General features: G+C 39.2%; 1 pseudogene; it reads left to right on the top strand.

Moving 5' to 3' along the window:
* The first annotated feature begins 17,705 nt into the window (after nucleotides 1–17,705).
* On the top strand, nucleotides 17,706–18,751 carry LOC139159408 (serine/threonine-protein kinase Nek3 pseudogene; annotated as a pseudogene).
* The last annotated feature ends 323 nt before the right edge of the window (nucleotides 18,752–19,074 follow it).

The following is a 19,074-nucleotide window of genomic DNA, read 5'->3' as shown; positions in this document are numbered from 1 at the left end:
ATAATTTATTTGTTGTTGGTCCTGAGGGTATTTGGCCTTAAAGCTGCTACTCTTTACCCATTTTGCCATTCAGTAAGATATCTCAAAGTTAACACCAACTTGGACATGGACTGAAAGGTTTGGAAAGGGCTGAAATTTAATTTAATTTAATTTAATTTAATTTAATTTAATTTAATTTAATTTAATTTAATTTAATTTAATTTAATTTAATTTAATTTAATTTAATTTAATTTAATTTAATTTAATTTAATTTAATTTAATTTAATTTAATTTAATTTAATTTAATTTAATTTAATTTAATTTAATTTAATTTAATTTAATTTAATTTAATTTAATTTAATTTAATTTAATTTAATTTAATTTAATTTAATTTAATTTAATTTAATTTAATTTAATTTAATTTAATTTAATTTAATTTAATTTAATTTAATTTTTAATTTAATTTTTAATTAATTTTTAATTAATTTTTAATTTAATTATTAATAATTTAATTTAATTAATTTAATATTTAATTTAATATTTAATTTAATCAATTTATAAGCCACCCCTCTCCAGACGGACTCTGGGCGGCGTACACCAATAAAAACAGAATACAATAATTAAAAACCCCATTATTAAATGACATCCATCCATCATTCATCCTAACAATATGTTGGTTTGGTTACAGACTGTGTAGCGCAAGTGCTTGGTGAAATGTCTATGAATACTTGCTGTGGCATCTTATTTAGGTCAGTAGATGGCACTCTTTCTATGAAAACAATCTCCAGGAGTGCTTAACATCTCTCAGGCATCTTACTGTAGCAGATCTTCTACAGACGTTTTTTTTGCTCTGCCCAGTATTTTGAAGGAAACACGATCCAGAAGAAGATAGGGACCCAAAAAGAACTTTTTGTCTGAAGATACAAGATAAAAGCTTTCAGTTAACTTCAGCGTGGCTGGGCTGCCCTTTCTAGAGCTAGGCCTCCAAAGGGGGTTAGATCTTGATGGCAGATGTATACATTTCTCACCTCTCCAGCCTCTGAAAAGGACCTGCTGTCTCTTCTGGCACCCTGTTTTAGAAATTCATGGACAAAATAATTGGGAGTTACCATAGCCTGCCAAGAACAATACTAGTAGAGAAAGACCAATAGCAGCTTCCAGTTTCAGTGAACTCTGATATAAGCAAGGACACCTCAAGTTCCTGATGAGGTAAATTGCTGATTCTTTTTTCAAACCCATTTTTACTTGTTTTCATGATTTAACTGCAAAACAGGGAATTGTCTGGACTACAGATTCATACCTGCCTGCCTAAATCCATTAATCTGAAGTTGCCATTGTAAGAACTTTATATAAGTAAAGGGGGAAAGCTTCGCCCCTGCAGATGTTGGTGGAGTATAAACCTTGTTAGTCCAGATCATTGGCTGTGGATGGAATATCAAGAAAGCCATAAGTATCTTAATTGGCTTATGGTATATTTTATTTGCTCACGTACTTACTGTATTAAATATTAATTCATATCTGGGAGAAGGGGAATTGGATCAATTGATTTTCCCACTACCCTTGCCTTCTTTCTCACCTTTTCATCTTCTAGGTGTAAGTTTTAGAACTTCATTCAAAACTGAACGCAGCTTTTGGGCTGAAAAAGTAGCCTTCCAGTACTTAAAAAACAACAACAACCCAATAACAACAACCCCAATTCTCTGAAGTGTGCAAGACTAGTAAGAAATTTCCTCTAATAATTGTACTATACTGTATTATAATAGATTGTGTCAATAAGGCACACAACTTATTGGTTAGAGTGCATACTTTATCTGTAAACTGTCTCAAATTCAGTCCCTGGCATCTTCAATTAAAAATCAATTATGTATCTATTGAAGATAGTAATTGAAATTTCCCTAAGGCTCCGAGGAGTCACCAGCAGCTAGAATAGGGAAAACTGAATACAGTGGAACCCCGACATAAGAGCTGCTCTACTTAAGAGCAACTCGAGATAAGAGCTGGGAGGGGAGAGATATTTTTGTTCTATTTACAAGCCCAAATTCGAGATACAAGCGCCAAGGAGCTGTCTCCTGAAGCCAAACGCTAACTTCCGCGTTCGGCTTCAGGAGACAGCTGTGAAGCAGCGTGCATGTTTTAAAAGGTTGCAGCCAGCCTGGGGGGCTCGGGGGGGTGCTTGCAGCTTTCTTTCTTGCTCTTTTTCTTTCTCTCTTTTACCTTCCCTTCCTCTATTTCTTCTTTTCTTTCTCCTTCCCACCTTCTTCCCTCCCTCCCTCCCTTCACTCATCCCTCTCTTACTCTCCCCTTTCATAAGTTTCCTTGCTTCCTTCCTCTGTTCCTGTCCCTTCCCCCTTTCTTTCTTTCTTTCTTTCTTTCTTTCTTTCTTTCTTGCTCTTTTTCTTTCTCTCTTTTACCTTCCCTTCCTCTATTTCTTCTTTTCTTTCTCCTTCCCACCTTCTTCCCTCCCTCCCTCCCTTCACTCATTCCTCTCTTACTCTCCCCTTTCATAAGTTTCCTTGCTTCCTTCCTCTGTTCCTGTCCCTTCCCTCTTTCCTTCCTTCCTTCCCACCCTCCGTCCATTCATTCACCCATTCCTCTCTTGATCGCTTAAAGCCGGTCCCTGGTGCAAAAAGGGTGGGGGACCTCTGTCCTACAGGATTGGGTGGCAGAGAAGTTGAACATATGTAAATTTAAAAGTTTAAGAAAGTTTACAAGTTAAATGAAAGAAACTTCATTATTCATTTATATGTACATGTACATTTCTTCATTAAAAACATGTCTTTCTGCATAATTTAGACTAACTTTGTGAGTTTTTTGAGGGCTGGAACCAATTAAAATTATTTACATTAATTCCTATGGGGAAAAGTCGTTCGAGATAAGAGCTGCTCGACTTAAGAGCCCAGGTCCGGAACGAATTAAACTCGTATCTCGAGGTACCACTGTATTTAGATCATGCCTTAGACTCCCTCCCCCCCACAAAGGTTTCAGGTTAATGTATTGTGTGAACCTATTTGAGGATTTCTAAGCCTTGGTTTATGGCACAGTACCTTGTGTAAATCTGCAGCTGTGGTTATTCGGCTAGTGAGTTTAATTATGAACTCAAATTCTGAAAGTAGACTAACAACTATAACGTTTGTCTTAAAAAAGCCACTTGATGTCTAAGTACAGAATAGCAAAAGAATCATAGCTACACAGGCTTTTCAAACCTGCAAATAAGCATGCCCTCATTTAATCTGCAAAAGTCTTTTTTATAGAAATAAATCTCAGTGCATAGTTTTTGCAAGCTGGAACCCAGAAGCCTGTGTCCCTATTTGAGGTTTATTAGTGTCAATCGAGAGAAACTACAAAGATCACTGCAATGTTGCTTCTCAGTGGTAAGTATATGTAGCTGAAACCAAGATGCATTTTTAATGATGCAGCAGGCTGAGCTGAGTTTCTTTAACTAAGACTACTCAATGAATCCAGGCTCTGCAAACTGTCTAGTGTGCCACAAATACATTATTTACAGCAGCTTCTTCTTTACCCTTTTAATTTTAAATAGGCTTCACAGTATGATCTAAAAAATGAAGAAAAGTTGTGTCCACCCATAAGTCTCACATATCCTTGTATGTGCAACTTGGGCATGCTTTCTAGGACAGGAGCGGAAACTAGCCTGCATATGGAACATTCTCCGGAACCAGAATGGCTTGCAAAGTGATCTAGCAGATCGCAACTGGCTGAGACAGATGGCAAAGTGACTTGGGTTAGCAACCTCAGAAGAAACCTTGACGGAAAACCTATGCTGATAGTCATGCAAATGTGATACAACCCAGGACAGATTGGATTGAGGAGTAGACGTGTAGGGCCATCTGTGCTTTATGTAGCACCTTGCTGGATTAAATCAATGAGTTGCAGTAGAACCAGGTTCTAGCTATGAGGGATTCAGATTTTGTTCTGCCGGGCTCTCTGGTAGAATCCTCCGAAAAATTCACAGGTACAAATTTCAGACACACACACGTTTGAAAATTCAAAACAATGTTCTTTATAATGAAAATTCACTTAAACTAAGCCCTCTTTTGGTATAGCAAAGAGCACTCGTCTCCAAACAAACTGGTAATTTATACAAGTCCCTTATCAGTCCTGTGATACTTAGCTTGCAGCTGTGAGGCAATTCACAGTCCTTCTTCTTTCACAAAGTGAAACACACTTTGCTCTGGGTTAGTTTCAAAGCAGGGAAAAATCAGCACACAAAAAGTCAGTCAGTAAAGCAGTCATGAAACACAACAAACGATCAGATAATCCTCCACAATGGCCAAACCCACAGGCTGCTATTTATAGCAGCCTCACTAATTACCACAGCCCCACCCAACCACAGGTGGCCTCATTTTCTTTGATAATAATCTCTCAGTTGTTGTTGCCTATGCATGGCTCTCGCATGCATGGCTGTATCATTAACTCTTGTTCTGAATCCAAGGAGGAGCTAGATAATTGATCTCCTTCTGAGCTGTCTGCCACACTCTCCTCCTCCCTGTCACTCATGTCTTCTTGGTCAGAGGAGCCTTCATCATCAGATTCCACTGGGGGGGGGGCAAACAGGCCTGCAGCATGTGGATGTCTCCCCCACATCCACAGTCCTTGGGGCAGGAGCTGGGCCAGAGCTAACCACAACAGATTTAAAATTGGTTAGGTGACTTAAGATGTTCTATTACTTGTATTCTAATGGGAGATGTTGAAACTACTGTGAAGCTGAAACAGCTGCCCCCTCTGGACTTGGAAGGTTTCAGCACGAGTAACCTTGTTTTGCAGTGAACGAGTTTAACTGACCTTTTGATCCTATCTGGTTCTGTATTTCTGAAAAGCCTTTTGCAGACCGCAAGAGCCTTTGGAGGGAAAGTCAGAAAGAACAAAAGAATGAGCCGTTTTTAAACACCTCGCCTTCGCTAAGTGCAGTCATCATAACAGGTATTTTGGGCATAGCTTTATGTTTCCCTCTGGGCAGCCAATAACAATAGGAGGAAGATTATTCCAGCCTTGAAAACCTCAGAGAGCAAAGGATTAGAGTTGACCCTTGCAGCAGCAATCCAAAAGGGAAACTTTGTGGTTATGTGTTTCTTTTCTTAGAAAGAGGGAGATCTTCAATTACCAATTGGACAAACCAATATAAGTAATGTAAGTAATAATAATAATTATAAGACTGCCAGTTTGGCTTCGTAGTTCAGGTACAGGATGGAAAGCAAGATTCAGTGAGTTGAGGTCCTGCCTTAGCCACGAAAGCCAGGATTGTCATTGTGGGGAAAATAGGAGGAAAAGGGTGTGTTTGATATGTTCACCACCTTGTCTTATTTTAAAAAATAATAATAAAGCCAGAATACATATAAATAAATAAATATATAAGAAGGACGTCAATTTAGGGAATATGAAACATTCAAATAAAATATTGCTACAAGAATACAGATGTATGAGGATGGGTCTTTGCTCCAAAGTTCTTTGTTCCTCTACCCATCATCCCAATTCTACCATCTTCCTTGCACTGCAGGAAAACTTTCAGAAATGTAACACTTGTTAGATTTGTTTGGCTTTCCTGCTTGGGTAGTTCCCTAATTGTATAGTTTCCATACTATCTAGAGAGCCTCGAAATCTCGGGATCCCTGAATCACTCCTTCAGTTTACAGTTTCTTGTTTTTTAAAGTCAAAACAAAGCACATGTTGTTTTAAAAAGAAACAACAACTGCACACTATAGTCAGTGAAGGGCTACCAAAATTTTTACTACCACACTGTGGGCTTATGGGCTTTTGCAGGACGCCCTGCATTTTCTTTCAACATCTTTCAGTGCAAATTGGGTGCTCTGGGGTGGAGCTCTATTTTTCCTACCCCACTGCATTCCCCCATCCTCTGGGCAGTAGCCCACCCCAACTATAGTGCACAAATGATCCTGCACTGGTGCTTAGAAGCACAGGCATGTGAAATGCCAGGGCCTTGGTGACAATAATGGATGGAAATGACAATGCTAATCTAACTAGCCTTTGCCAATGCCTGGTGATGTCAAGTTGATAACCTGGAAAATAGACTTAGATTAAGAAATATCAATATAATCATCCCTGCCTGACCTAAGCAGGGAGCCTAGTTGAAATGGACAGGATGTTCTTCAGAGAATTGACAGGTTCACATGGGTTGCTAAGTGGTCCATTTAATATCAGTCATAAGTGTTAGATAGATTAAATCGCACAGACAGAATTGTCTCTTAAATAATGCTAGAACCGGTGAGAAAAGAATCACCTTTAACACTTCAGTCTTTTTTTTTGCTTCCTTTGATGCTTTATTATTTGTTTAACAATGTTTTATAGCAAATAATGACAGAAACAGCCAGACGTGGAAATAGAGGCTGAGTAGGCATATTTTAGCTCTAATCACATGATCTAAAAGTAATGTTTTGATTGTGATTGAGAACGAATTCCCCTTCTAAAGTTAAATACTGCACATTTATGTCATCCTTCCTTTTCTTGCACAGAAGCCAAAAATATCCATATTGTTCTGAAAACATACATCAGGTGATAGTCCCAGGAATTTTTTTCTTTCTTCATTCAGCTTCCTTTTCTCAGGCCTTCCAGAAACACCACTTCATATCTGAGTATTTTATATCACTCAATGAACTGCAAATGCTGTAATATCCACACTTTGCAACCGCTTCTGTTTGCCTCAAAACAACTGTGGCAGGACGACTGACTGTATCTTATCTCCATTTTTTTTCCTGCCAAGCCTGACAAGAAATATGTTTTAAAGTTTTGCTGTATCTTTTTTTCAAGGGGACAGATAGGGGGGCTTTAGGGTGGTGTGACCATTCTATAAGATTAAATAGGCATTTACTGCACAATTCCTACCCTCCTGTGCTCTTTGACACAATGTGTTTGTTTTCTGCTTGTGGCACACACTCTGTTGCCTTCATGAAGACACAACATGTGCAAATCAGTTATTTATTTATTATTTATTAATTGAATTTGGATACCGCCCCTCTCTGAGGACTCGGGGTGGCTCACAACACATCAAAAGAACATAGCAAATACATATAAATATCCAATTAATATGACCAAAAAGACCCCATAAGCTCCAATATAGTTTAAAAACATTCATCACCATTCACTCCACAAAACATACTAAGACACTCGTTGGTCGGGGGCTCGGAGCTAATAGCACCTATAGGTTCACCTATTTATGCCTAGTGGCATAAATAGGTGAACAGTGCAGTCAGGTGGTAGGGAAAGCAAGTAGGATGCTTGGCTGCATAGCTAGAGGTATAACAAGCAGGAAGAGGGAGATTGTGATCCCGCTGTATAGAGTGCTGGTGAGACCACATTTGGAATACTGTGTTCAGTTCTGGAGACCTCACCTACAAAAAGATATTGACAAAATTGAACGGGTCCAAAGACGGGCTACAAGAATGGTGGAAGGTCTTAAGCATAAAACGTATCAGGAAAGACTTAATGAACTCAATCTGTATAGTCTGGAGGACAGAAGGGAAAGGGGGGACATGATCGAAACATTTAAATATATTAAAGGGTTAAATAAGGTCCAGGAGGGAAGTGTTTTTAAAAGGAAAGTGAACACAAGAACAAGGGGACACAATCTGAAGTTAGTTGGGGGAAAGATCAAAAGCAACATGAGAAAATATTATTTTACTGAAATAGTAGTAGATCCTTGGAATAAACTTCCAGCAGATGTGGTAGATAAATCCACAGTAACTGAATTTAAACATGCCTGGGATAAACATATATCCATCCTAAGATAAAATACAGGAAATAGTATAAGGGCAGACTAGATGGACCATGAGGCAGACTTCTATGTTTCTATATTTAAACTTTTGCAGAAGGCAAGGAGGGTGGGGGCAGTGTGAATCTCTAGGGGGAGCTGGTTCCAGAGGGCCGGACCCCCCACAGAGAAGGCTCTTTCTCTAGGCCCCGCCAAATGACATTGTCTGGTTGACAGGACCCTGAGGAAGCTGACTCTATGGGACCTGACCGGGCACTGGGATTGGGTTGCTACCGGTTTGTCCTGGTTCTAAGAACCGGAACATCAGCATTAGAAGACTCCACCCACCTGCCTGGATCCTTCTGCGCATGAACCAATAGTAAAGGGTTTTAGAACCCACTACTGGTGCAAATGTACTAAGGACCCGTCTCTCATTTATGTATATGTTTATATAATAATCTATTTTTCTTCCACCATGGAATTTAAAGCAAATTGAAATCATCAGTGTTCAAGCCTATAGAATAGAATAGAATAGAATAGAATAGAATAGAATAGAATTTTATTGGCCAAGTGTGATTGGACACACAAGGAATTTGTCTTGGTGCATATGCTCTCAACGTACATAAAATAAAATATACATTTGTCAAGAATCATGTGATACAACACTTAATGATTGTCATAGGGGTCAAATAAGCAATGAAGAAGCAATATTAATAAAAATCTTAGGATATACGCAACAAGTTACAGTCATACAGTCAACATGGGAGGAAATGGGTGATAGGAATAATGTGAGAAACTAGTAGAATAGAAGTGCAGATTTAGTAGAAAGTCTGACAGTTTTGAGGGAATTATTTGTTTAGTAGAGTGATGGCGTTCGGGAAAAAACTGTTCTTGTGTCTAGTTGTCTTGGTGTGCAGTACTCTGTAGCGACGTTTTGAGGGTAGGAGTTGAAACAATTTGTGTCCAGGATGCGAGGGGTCAGGATCGGGGAGTACCTGATGTAATATTCCAAATTGCAGAGAGAAGAATTGTAATGACTTCAACCGTGTAAAACTGCTTAGTCAGGGTGAATATGCAGATTATAATGTAATCTGATTAACTGAAAAAAGTATATAATACACCTTTGCATAGGGCTGGCTTGTGGCTTGGTGTGAAGGTATTGTGGCTTGGTATGGTTTAGAGTGGCTTGTAAATTAATGTGGCTTGTGATGGCTGAAGACTTGTAGCTGAATATTGTAACTGAGAATAGTAGAGAATTGTGAGTACTTTGTATAGTAACTGCTAGAGAGATAGCTACAGTGTAAATAGTTAGTGTAGGTTTGCTACAAAAGAAGTGAATATTTTCCTAAGAAACTCTGCAGTACATGTCTTCAATTATCTTCAATATAAAGGTTCCTGATATCCTGGTCTGAGGCAGGCTGGTTAGCTGCTTTGGTAAGGTGACCAGACGTCCTGCCTTTGGCGGGACAGTCCCGCTTTTGAATTATTTTTCCCGCATCCTGCGGTGGTTCAAAAATGTCCTGATTTTGGAGCTGGTCCCTCCTCCCCACTCCCAAAGCCTGGCAAAGTTTGCAAAAGGTTTGGAGCAAACATACACACAGCCCTTCCAGGGAGGCGCTGAGCTTCCACCCTTCGGCTTCGGAGGCGGCCTCTCCCGCAGCGGCAACAGGTGAGCTTTGGGGCCCGGCGGCAGCAGTTGAGATTTGCAGCTCTCAGGTAGCAGGAAGGGCTTGGGCCTGAGGTGGGTCTCAGGGGCAGTGGGGCCAGGCAGCTCTGGCGGGCGTGGGGCAGCAGGGCAGGCAGCAAACGCAGCGCCGCCAAGCAGGGGTCGAAGTAGGAGCAGGAGGGTGCCTGCAGCAGCGGCACCGGGCAATAGCCATGGAGTGGTAGCGGGATGGTCGGCTGCGAGTGGAAGCTCCAGGGCGGAGGCACTGACGGTGGTGGCTTGATGTGTTGCTGGATACCGTACATGCTGGCGCTGCACTGGGCAGCCAGCAAGCCAGTGCCAGCCCCGCGCCCATGCCCAGCGCAGCGGCAGCATGAACGGCATCCAACAACAGAGAGAAAAAGAGAGCGGGGGAGAGAGAAAGAGAGAAAAGGAGGAAGGAAGAGAGAGAAAAAGAGACCGAGAGGGAGGGAAGGAGGGAGAGAGAAAGAAAGAGACAAGGAGGAAGGGAGACAAAGAGAGATTAAAAAAGAGAGAGGAAGGGATGAAGAGAATAAGAAAGAGTGAGGGGGAGAGAGAGAAAGAGAAAGAACTTTTTTTGTGAATTTTTTTTAGCCACCTACCCACCCCCATGGTGTCCCTCTTTCCCAATCTTAAAATCTGGTCACTTTATGATTTGGCTACCTGGGTGGGCTAGCTTTTGCAAAACGTTACTTCAACATAGATACTTTAGATGACACTATGCCTTGAGATGTAGTTCCCATCTTTATCCTTTAATCTGTCCAGTGTTGTATTGAACCATTATCACTGAGTCAATTTACTTCCTGAACCCACAGTGCTTGGAATAGCTTATGTCAGCAGCAATGCAGCCAATAGAATATTATTAAATTATGTAATTCCCACAGGATTCTAATTGTTCCCAATTTCTACCAATAATACAGTTTATTCCCACTTATATGAATGTTTTCACATATCTGATAATACCAAGTTCTCCCAACAGATACACGTGTACACTAGTACTCAAGCAACTTACCCTAGCAAAATGGGAAAGAAGCAGTTATATAAAGTACAGGACTATCATGGCAGCAACATGGACATAGAGGCTTAAGAATGATTTATTTGTCTTATATTAAGCTTTAGGGAGCTCTTACTAGCAGCTCTTTCTGATCTCCATTCTTCCACAGCAATATATGGGCTTTGGTAAGGAAGTAAATATCTTCTATTCCTTTTCCAATTTACATATATGTAGGAAGTGGCTTCTCTGAAATCCATCTCTTTGAATAAAGAAACTGGATTGAGGTGACAAAGTGAATGCATCTATTTTTCATAAAGGCCCCAGGATGTAGAAGATCAGTATGTTTCCTCCTAATTAAATTTGCTGTCAAAGCTAAAATAAGTCACAGGTTCGAGCTATGTTAATATATTTAATCCCATCTTCTCCAGCTCCATTGTCCCTGAGATTTCGCACCCAGAAGTCATATGGCTCTGTCAGAATGAAGATTTATTTACAAAAATAATTAGTGCATAAGACATATGGTATACATACTAGATACATTTGGTAATTCTTGTTTCGGTTTCTGACCCATTTAGTTTTGCCTGTTGCTTTATTCTCAGCAGGGAAGGGAAACTGATATTGTGTATTGTTAAAAAGAAGGGCGAGATGCTAATATTATATTTTGAAAGTATCAGACAGGAATATATAACATAACAAAATCAGGTGCTATTTTAAAAGAAGATTTCTGATCTTCTTCACTCAGGGGAAAATTTGAAGTTACTTGATATAATGCACACACAAGAAAAGAAACAATTTCCCCCCAAGATATATTCATAGCTTTTTGGTTTGTATATCTTGCTGGTATTAGCAACATTTCTTTTTTTCTTTTTTCTTTTTTTACTGGAACTTGCATTATTTAGACTCCATGGAAAAATGAGATGGTCCTATCCCTCCCTGATAAGAAGCAATTTTATTGTTAAGTGTGTCTCAGATTAAAGCATCAAATGCTCTGTCCAATCTTAAACACCAATGATATTTAAACGAACTTGCTTTGAGGGAACAAAATCTATCCACCTAGTGTTCTGCTTTGGGCAACACCTAGTAAGTGGAAACAGTAATCAGTCAAATCAAGTCTAGAAGCTTTTCCTGGACCACTGTGTCCTCTTAATTCTTCTCCTGGACACAAACTGTTTCAACTCCTACCCTCAAAACATCGCTACAGAGCACTGCACACCAAGACAACTAGACACAAGAACAGTTTTTTTCCGAACACCATCACTCTACTAAACAAATAATTCCCTCAACACTGTCAGACTTTCTACTAAATCTGCACTTCTATTCTACTAGTTTTTCTCATCATTCCTATCACCCATTTCCTCCCATGTTGACTGTATGACTGTAACGTGTTGCTTATATCCTAATATTTTAATTAATATTGCTTCTTCATTGCTTATTTGACCCCTATGACAATCATTAAGTGTTGTACCACACGATTCTTGACAAATGTATATTTTATTTTATGTACACTGAGAGCATATGCACCAAGACAAATTCCTTGTGTGTCCAATCACACTTGGCCAATTCTATTCTATTCTATTCTATCCTATCCTATTCTATTCTTTCCTTCAGTATGAACTGCAACTTCTTCAACAATCCTCTTGTTTTATGAACCAGCATGGGGAAAACACAAAACCCTCCTCATGTAATTAACAATATCGCAGACTGCCCACTAAGGGCTCTAATAGAAAATTCCACATTTCAAGGAACATAAGCACAGCAGGCGAAAAAGAGAAGCCATTCCATCAGCCCTGAGCTGTTGAAAATGAAAGGGCAGTTTATAGCAGATAGTGCAGAGCTCTGGAACTGTGTGACAAGATTCCTTGCACATCCAAAATGCCAGAACATGCAAAGGGGAAAATAAGCTGACAGTGGGATTAATGGGAAGAAGAAGAAGAAGAAGAAGAAGAAGAAGAAGAAGAAGAAGAAGAAGAAGAAGAAGAAGAAGAAGAAGAAGAAGAAAGGCTCATCGGGATATTGATACTGAATAAATGAAATTAGAAACACCGACACTAAAAGGCAGCCTGGATATGCTATATTTGACTCTTGGCTCTATTAGAAATGCTTCTTTCTTGTTTTTAATATCTGTAATGTTGATTTAAAAAAGCCTTCTAAACAGAATCAAGGAATTCACTCACTGTGCATGCCTTCCCTAATGATTTACTGAGTGACCACAAGTGTCTAAGGTCACACAACGGACTAAGCCACGTACACACACATTGAACTTATGAAGAATGGCTGTGGGAAATATGCGAAGTCTAAATCAAGCAAACTGCACAAGAGTTTACCCCAGGGTTGGAACTGCACATCACATCATGCAGCAGACCCTCTGTGCATGCGCAGAAGCCTTTGTGCATGCACAGAGGGGGTTTTAAATATTTTTTATTAATTGTAGTTCTATGCCTTTTTCTATGCCTCTATTTCTTTCTTTTTTCTTTTTTCTGAAGCCACAGTGACTGGAGGACCGGTTTGCGAGTGTGGATTGTTGCTCAGCACTGCTGCTTTGGCAAACAGCACTAAATTTCCACTACTGTTTCTAAAGAAATTGTCCAAACTGGCAGCAGCCCACCACTGGTTCATCTGACTCCACTCTCCAATTCCATTAATGAATTGAAGGAATTTATGCTGGTACTGAAAACATATCCTAGGCCAGTGGTGGCAAACCTTTTTTTGCTTGGGTGCCAAAAGCTTGCGCACAAACATGATGGCGCGATGGCGCATGCCCATACCCATAGTGCAGTGGCCTCCCCTCATGCATGCACCCACAACCCCTGCACTGCTTCCATGTTGGAAGGTCTTAAGCATAAAACTTATCAGGAAAGACTTAATGAACTCAATCTGTATAGTCTGGAGGACAGAAGGAAAAGGGGGGACATGATCGAGACATTTAAATATATTAAAGGGTTAAATAAGGAAGTGTTTTTAATAGGAAAATGAACACAAGAACAAGGGGGCACAATCTGAGGTTAGTTGGAGGAAAGATTAGAAGTAACGTGAGAAAATATTATTTTGCTGAAAGAGTAGTAGATGCTTGGAACAAACTTCCAGCAGACGTGGTTGGTAAATCCACAGTAACTGAATTTAAACATGCCTGGGATAAACATATTATTATTATTTATTTATCAAATTTGTTTGCCACCCCTCTCCGTAGATTTGGGGCTATCCTCCATCCTAAGATAAAATATGGGAAATAGTATAAGGGCAGACTAGATGGACCATGAGGTCTTTTTTTGCCGTCAATCTTCTATGTTTCTATGTTACTGAACCTCCAATTGGCCTGTTCAGCCATTTTGCACATCCGCAGGCTCCAGAGGCTTTCCTGAAGCAAAAAACAGCCCAGCGGGTAAAAACGGCCTTCTTCCGTCCTCCAGAAGGACGGAAATCAGCTGGCCAGCACACACATACATGCTGGAGTTGACATAGGACAAAGCCTCGCATGCCCTCAAATATGGCTCCACATGCCACCTGTGGTACCCGTGCTATAGGTTCTCCATCACTATCCTAGGTATAAGCACAGACAGTTTTGTGTGTCTGAGTGGTACAATTTGCATAGCATTTGTAATTGTGATTCCCCCAGGAAAACGTTACTTTTTGTTGTGGATCTTCATTTTACCCCATGGTGCCAGAGTTCTACAGACGGCTGTGATCACAGTTGTCGAGAACAACTGCTGAGATCTTGTGGGAAGATCAGGAAAGAAAATGAGAAAACTTTCATATGCTTTCACAGTTCACAACAGTGATGGGGCATCCTTCTGCTGTACCATATAACCTCCAGATACTCCCATTCAGACTGCTGGGAATTGTAATGCCAACACACCTGGTGGGGGAGGCTGCGTTATGGCTTCTGTAGATGCAGATTCAGTCCCTATTAATGCCAATTGAAAGTCTTATTCGTGTACAGGTAGATCTTGGCTTACAACAGTTCATTTGGTGACCATTTGAAGTTACAAAAACATTGAAAAAAGTGACTTTGCTCACACTTATGACCATTGGAGCATCCCCATGATCACATCATCAAAGTTTAGATGCTTGGTGTTGTGGTTAGCTCTGCCCCAGCTCCTGCCCCAAGAACTGTGGATGTGGGGGAGACATCCACATGCTGCAGGCCTGTTTTGCCCTCGGTGGAATCTGCTGATGAAGGCTCGTCTGACCAAGAAGACATGAGTGACAGGGAGGAGGAGAGTGTGGCAGACAGCTCAGAAGGAGATCAATTATCTAGCTCCTCCTTTTGATTCAGAACAAGAGTTAATGATACAGCCATGCATGCGGAGAGCGATGCATAGGCAGCAACAACTGAGAGATTATTATCAAAGAAAATGAGGCCACCTGTGGTTGGGTGGGGCTGTGGTAATTAGTGAGGCTGCTATAAATAGCAGCCTGTGGGTTTGGCCATTGTGGAAGATTATCTGATCGTTGTGTTTCGTGACTGCTTTACTGACTTTGACCTTTTCTGTGCTGATTTTTCCCTGCTTTGAAACTAAACCAGAGCAAAGTGTGTTTCACTTTGTGAAAGAAGAAGGACTGTGAATTGCCTTACAGCTGCAAGCTAAGTATCAGAGAACTGATAAGGGACTTGTAGAAATTACCAGTTTGTTTGGAGACGAGTACTCTTTGCTATACCAAAAGAGGGCTTAGTTTAAGTGAATTTTCATTATAAAGAACATTGTTTTGAATTTTCAAACGTGTGTGTGTCTGAAATTTGTACCTGTGAATTTTTGGGAGGAGTCTACCAGAGAGCCCGACAGAACACTTAGCAACCAATTCATATTTATGACTGGAGGTGTCCCAAGGTCATGTAATCACCTTTTGTGATTTTCTGACAAGCAAAGTCAATGGGGAAGCCAAATTCACTTAGCAACTGTGTCACTAACTTAACAACTACAGTAATTCATGGAACGGCTGTGGCAAGAAATCAGTAAAATGGGGCAAAGATCATTTAACAACTCCTCTCTCTTAATAACATAAATTTTGGGCTTAATTGAAGTTGTAAGATGAGGACTACCTGTATTTCTAACGCATTAAAGATAAGCTTTCCCTAGAAGAAAAAGATGGACAATTTTACTCTGATATACAGTATAAAGACCTTATTTTTGTTTTCCAGGCTATCTGTAACTGTGTTACCATCTCGCTGGAAAAAATTGTGATAATTTAAACTGGAATAGTGGCAGAAGAGAAAAAAAAAGGAATTAGAAAAAGAAAGAAAGAAAGAAAAATACGGATAAGTGGATACACTTATTCATGTTTTTCTTTCTATCTTTCAATGAAAGCTGCTACATTTTAGTGTCTTGCCTTGGTTCTTGCCATTTCTTTATGTCAAAAATTGTGCAATATTAAATGCTGGATAAATTGGAGGTTATTGTGATCCTGCACACAGATTTATAAAACAGCTGCCAGAGTGGAAAAGAAATCCAGATGATTATTTCTTTCTTGTAATATTCTGCATGTGAGCACAGACGTATCGACTGGCAATGAATTCAAACAATAAAAATGGTGGCGTACAGGTGAATACAATGAAAAATTCATTCTGATGGAATATGATGACTTCTGCCAAAATTCTTTTTGTAAAAGGTAAGTTGGCTATCAAAACACAAGGCAACCTTCATTATTAAGTGCAGTATACTTCTGGGTGTGAGTTTCTAGAAACAACTGGCCATGATGTTCGTGTTATGCTGGTGAACTCTCAAAGGCATAGATAGACCCGGGCTTTACTTATGACAGCAGTTCTTATGTATACATTTTAAACTATCACACTATAAGTGCCCTCTTTGAAGAAGCTGTGTATGTCCGTGTTGTTTTTACCATCTGATAGTTCCAAAGCAAATGTTGTGCCTCAAGCAATGGGTGGAAGCTGAACAAGGAAAGAAGCAACTTAGAACTAAGGAGAAATTTCCTGACTGTTAGAACAATTAATCAGTGGAACAGCTTGCCTCCAGAAGCTGTGAATGCTCCAACATTGGAAGTTTTAAGAAGATGTTCAATAACCATCTGTCTGAAGTAGTGTAGGGTTTCCTGCCTAAGCAGGGGGTTGGACTAGAAGACTTCCAAGGTCCCTTCCAACTTTGTTGTTGTTGTTATTGTTGTTATTGTCATTGTTATATATCCTCATATGAAATGTGCCCTGGTTCACAATGGAGAATGAATTAGCAAAGAAATGAACAATGAATCTAGTAGCTCATAAATGTGATTATTGAAAAAGCAATGGTTTGTGCCCACATTGATTGTGCCCATCCCCGGTTTAGCAAAGGGGGGGGGGAATCCCAATATGTCATGTGATGCCACTCTAACGATACGAGTTTGACACCCATGCATTAGAGGCTTGTGTATATTCATTTTGATTACTCCAAAGTATTGTATGGCGTATGTGAGTGTGTGCACGCGAGCATGCATTTCATATTAATCTAGTAGGAGCAAAATTAACTTGAGTGACGTTGAAAAAGCTAAAGAGAACTGGACCTATTTAACCTTGAACAGAGATGTTCAAATGTTCCAGGGGATTTTTAAAGTAGGAAAAGGTTTAGGAAGAAGGCAATGGGAAGATACTTTCATACTGTTCCCAAGAAAACAGCACAGCATCTACAGCCATTAGGAATTGCTAGGAGATTTTACCTAGCAGGACCAGGTGCAAATTAATTGAGATGAAAGTGTCGGTCTGAATGGGCTGACCTCCCTTAATTCAAAATCTGAGAATGTTTTCTTGTGCCAGCTTTTACCAATAGAGAGGGAGTTCCTTCACTTAATAATAGGTTGAGGAGATACAGCTGCCTATTTCTGTTGTGGCTGCATTGTCACATTTTAGCTATGGCTAATAAAAGTGCAAGTAAAATATTATGTCCTCTCCCTTGAGAACATGCTATATTCTTGGCGGTTCTCTTGTATTGATTTTTGTTGTCTTGGGCTTTTTTCTTAAAAAAAAAGCATGTCTTTGTATTTTATTTTGGAAACTTTATTTGGGAGAAATTCCAACAAATTCTCATGGCAAAAAAATTCATTTTCCTGATGTTTTGTAACTGCTGCCTTTAGGGTTGATTCCCACAAATTGTGGGTGTGCTTCTTGGCTTGTTTGCTTTTAACCAAAACATGCAGGAAAGAAAAAAACTTGAGTTCTAAGGAATAATATTCCTGAAGGAAAACTGCAGTCGATTCTCCTAAGTGAAAGGCAAATAAAAATTAAGGAAATGTTTAAAACTAATGTTGTGGAAGGGAAAGAAATTATGAAAGGAAATATTGAGCCTGTCAGCTTTTTGAAGACACCTGCAAAAATTACAGCATTTTGATTATCATGAAAAAATTATAATGTACTAATGGTACTTGGAGAAGGATCATTTGGTAGAGTCAAAAGGACTCTAGTCCAGCATAAAAGTACAAGTCAGAAATATGCAATGAAAGAGATAAAATGTTCCAATTCTGCCTTCAATATAGAAAAATAAACTGGAATGAATATATGATATTGGCTAAAATGAATCATCCAAATATTGTGCTGTATGCTGCTTTTTTTGAAGCTGATGGACTTTCACATATAATGATGGAATATTGTGATGGCAGAGATCTCCTACAAAAGTGTTGGAATGTATTGTTGGAACGTATTTTTGTGCAACAACTGCAGTAGTATTCAGCTAGTAGATTGCAGTATTTACAAATTTGGACATATGGTATATACTCTATGTTGTCTTGTTTTAAGTAAAGTTTGCTGTTTCCTGTTACACAGTTAAGCAGTAAAGCACATGGTGACTGTATTCTTGGTTTGTGATGCTATATAAAAACAGAATTTTTAAGGAAAAGATTAAATTTCAGAAGGAGAAATTGTTTCCTGAAAATACAATACTTAAATGGTTTGCGCAAATGTGTTTGGGTGTAAATTATATTTATGAAAAATGTATATTGCACAAAGACTTCAAATTGGAGAGTGTATTTCTCATACAAAATGGTAAAATAAAACTGTGATACTTTAGATCTGCAGTTCTTTTTAAATGCCCCATGGCATTTGCTTGTTCATTTGTAGGAACCCCTTACCTCACTATGTGCATCCAGAAATTTGGGAGAATACACCATACAACAATAAAAGTCATATTTGGTCCCTGGGATGTGTTTTATATGAGCTGTCCACCTTAAAACATCAATTTCAGTCTTAGATTTGGAAACGTCTTGCACTTAAGATATATATAAAGGATACTACAATCCATTTTCATCACACTATAGCTATGAACTCCACAATTTGATAAAGCAGATGTTCAAGGTGAATCTCAAGTACTGTCCATCAGTTAGTACAATTATTGCAAGAAAGAGCCTGGCAAAATGTATTAGTCAATTTTCATTATCAGGGGAGAATAGTACATAAGCAGGAAGTGAGAATAGTTGTCCAGAAACAGAAGAGCTTCAATGAAATGGATTAAAAAGAACTTTATAGATGAAGGGAAAAGGAAAGTCCAATACAGTGATCACAATGTTAGAAAATGCACCTTGTTTTTTTAGAAAAAAACATATAAAAATGAGTATTTGATTGCAAAGAAACTGTTTTAATGCAGAGGTTCTAACCAGTTATTAAACTGGAGATGATGTCATGGAGCCATGCTGCTTTGTGGGTGCAGCCATCTTGTTTTGGCTTCTGCGCATGTGCAGAAGCTGACTTTTCAACACTGTGCATGAGTGCGTGCCAACATG

This window comes from Erythrolamprus reginae, chromosome 2, assembly GCF_031021105.1.
Source record: "Erythrolamprus reginae isolate rEryReg1 chromosome 2, rEryReg1.hap1, whole genome shotgun sequence".
Taxonomy (NCBI): domain Eukaryota; kingdom Metazoa; phylum Chordata; class Lepidosauria; order Squamata; family Dipsadidae; genus Erythrolamprus; species Erythrolamprus reginae.
Note: the sequence above shows the minus strand (reverse complement) of the source record. Positions and strands in the feature narration are given on the sequence as shown.